Consider the following 3,062-nt stretch of genomic DNA (forward strand, 5'->3'; position numbering starts at 1 on the left):
TTTTAAAGTAACAGCATGGATCCAATGACCGTACTCTTTTCATAATTGTAAACACTTCAATCATGTCACCTCTTAATCTCCGTTTTCTTAAATGGGAAAGGGCCCACTCCTTCAGTTTTTCTTCATAAATCATAAAAGTTACTTCTGAATCAGCCTTTTATGTTGGCTCATGTTTATTTTATGCTTTATTGCAGTTTTTGTTCAATTTTAATTATTATCTTTCATGTCCTTGTCATATTACTGTTGCTTTTGTGTATTTTCATTAATTGTGTACAATGGTGACCACTCTGAAGTCACCATTTCTGAGACCTCCCGTTGGCTGTTTAATGGACAGTGAAGCAGATATCGGGAATAATGCATTGGAATCATTTGCATGTATTATTTTTGTGTTGGATTTATTGGTTTTTATATCTTCTTTTACTCTGGGTATGAAATTTTGACCTTGGATTTTTTTTTTTGCTACCTTTTGAGCTTTCTTTTTATACTGTCTATTAGGAATACATACTCTCATTTATAAAGTTTTGCTGAAGTCTGTCTCTTTAATCCAGAGTTTTATTATGGTTTCTCTCCCTTGGAGGCCATTTAAGACACTGTGAGACTTTAAAGGCATTTTTGGAACTTCTGAAACCAAAATTTCTTTTAGATCCATGAAGGCTGAAGCCAGCCAGTGGATTTGGGGGCCAGGGGTCCTGGTGTGAGGGTCATTCTGGGTAGGCCAAGGAAGGCCCAGCCTGGTTTTGTGGTTCATTTTTGAAGTCTCACACTGTTTTAACCATGCCTGGGACTCTGCATCACAACACAGCCTAGTCGGTCTTCTCAGGACTTTCCCTAGCACTGCTTTGTCTTCTTTTGTAATATGGAGACCAAAATTGCACATAGTACTCCAGGTGATTCTACTGTGATGTGTTATATAACTTACATATACAGTACACTTCCTTAACTTGTACTCTACGTATTATACCATAGAACCTAAAATCCTATTACCCTTCTTGATCACTTCTATACACTAGATGTAGATAGTGATGTATCCACTATAATTCCTGGATCCTTGTCATAAGGGGTGCTTTCAAGTTTCAAACCTTCCATTGTGTATTCAAATCTAAGATTTCTCTTCTTACATGTAATACTTTACTATTACTTACATTAAATTTCATCTGTGAGTGGCACGGTGGTAGCGCTGCTGCCTCGCAGTTAGGAGACCCGTGTTTGCTTCCCGGGTCCTCCCTGCGTGGAGTTTGCATGTTCTCCCCGTGTCTGCGTGGGTTTCCTCCGGGCGCTCCGGTTTCCTCCCAAAGTCCAAAGACATGCCGGTTAGGTGGATTGGCGATTCTACATTGGCCCTAGTGTGTCCTTGGTGTGTGGGTGTGTCCTGCGGTGGGTTGGCACCCGGCCCAGGACTGGTTCCAGCTTTGTGCCCTATGTTGGCTGGGATTGGTTCCAGCAGACCCCCGTGACCCAGTGTTTGGATTCAGCGGGTTGAAAATGGATGGATGGAATTTCATCTGACCCAAATATGATCAAGCCTGTTTTCTATCCTTGGACCTCCATAATGATTTGTCTGATTATGTTCTATTCTACTTAAGTTTCTGTCATTTTTTTAAGATTCAGTCAAATTTATATTATGGGAAATAAACAAAAATATAAACCTAGTAACAGACAGGAAAATACAAAAACAAAAAAAACAGTTACACTTGGTAACAAATGAACATATGAACGTAGGGGAACAGAATTGATGACATTCTCTCATCCAAACGACGGACAGTTGAGCAGTCCTACAAACATGCTGTCATTTTGTTTTTGTAAATACGTCCAGATATTATTACAAGTGTTTGCAGCTAATCAATCAGGGTGTCAGTGGTTTCTATACATCTGACTTTCCACATTCAGGTCATGTCAGACCACCTTCTTTGCACATGGAGATCATCACGTTGATACCCAGAACTGTCATTCTTCATCAAGAGCTGTTCTTGTATCAAAGACTTTCATGATTGTAGTGGAAATGCCCTTATGGATTGACCCTGAAGTTTCCTCCCATGTGAAGTGTCAATGGTTACCATTCAGCTGTAATCAACAGGCACAGTTTTCAGTCTGCTTACATGCTCCTATGAGCTGTACAATGGTAAAGAGATGCTGGTTCTTTGCTAAGCAGTACTGTACTCCTTTAACTTCTTTAAAGCTGGCTTAAATTTGGAACCCAAAACACGACTGCATCATTACCCAGTAAACTGCTCCTGGAAGATTAATATCTGTGGTGAGGAAAACTATACCTTCACCTTGAAGCGCTGAGATGTACTTGTGCCAATGTGCCATGACAGCATGCAGCTTGCCTTCTGCATGAGTCACCAGGGCAGGGGCTGGAGTAGAGCCTGAATATGCAGAGCTCCACATGTTTCTCTTTCTCAGTGTGTGTTAAGTTAATGTGATCTCACAACCACATGAGCCTTATTTGCAAGGGAAACAGCTCAGAATGAGCAGCCTTTTCCACTGTCAAATTCCAAATGGTCCAGAGTAGATCACTTAAAGATGGACAAGATGTGAGTTTAACATGACAGTTGCTGCTAGCCAGGTGCCACTTTGATACTGGAGAATTGGTGGAAGCAAATAGTCAAAACAAACTGGCAGTGGTACCAGTGGTTCCCAAAGAGAGGGCTGCAGTGGTCTGGTATTTCATTTCTCCATGCACACGCATCCCTATCGTCGGTGATCTACTGTATTGCTGGATTTGTTCGTCAGCACATCTCCTCACCCACCTGGTCACTAGCTTACACCCTCTTGTGTGCACCAAGTGTTGCTCATATTCTTGTCTAGATCTTTTATGTCTATTAAAAAGAGCAATGGTCCCAGCACTGATCCCTGAAGAACACCACCAACTAGGAAAAAGATAACCACCCTTGTGGAATTCAAACCCTGCGCCAACCATTTAACCAACATGCCACCAACCAAACAATCAAATTCAGCTTAGTTATCTTACAAATAACCTCATGGATGAAAGCTACACACTAAACCTGAAAATAACAATCTCTATGCAGTTCTTTTGCAAATGAACAGATTTTACCTGTATG

The 3,062-nt window shown here is 41.1% G+C and overlaps 1 pseudogene; it reads right to left on the reverse strand.

Annotated features, from left to right (window-relative positions):
• Window positions 1-1,944: 1,944 nt before the first annotated feature.
• LOC120521784 lies at window positions 1,945-2,615 on the reverse strand (annotated as a pseudogene).
• Window positions 2,616-3,062: the final 447 nt, after the last annotated feature.

Source organism: Polypterus senegalus, unplaced genomic scaffold, assembly GCF_016835505.1.
Source record: "Polypterus senegalus isolate Bchr_013 unplaced genomic scaffold, ASM1683550v1 scaffold_8505, whole genome shotgun sequence".
Lineage (NCBI taxonomy): Eukaryota > Metazoa > Chordata > Cladistia > Polypteriformes > Polypteridae > Polypterus > Polypterus senegalus.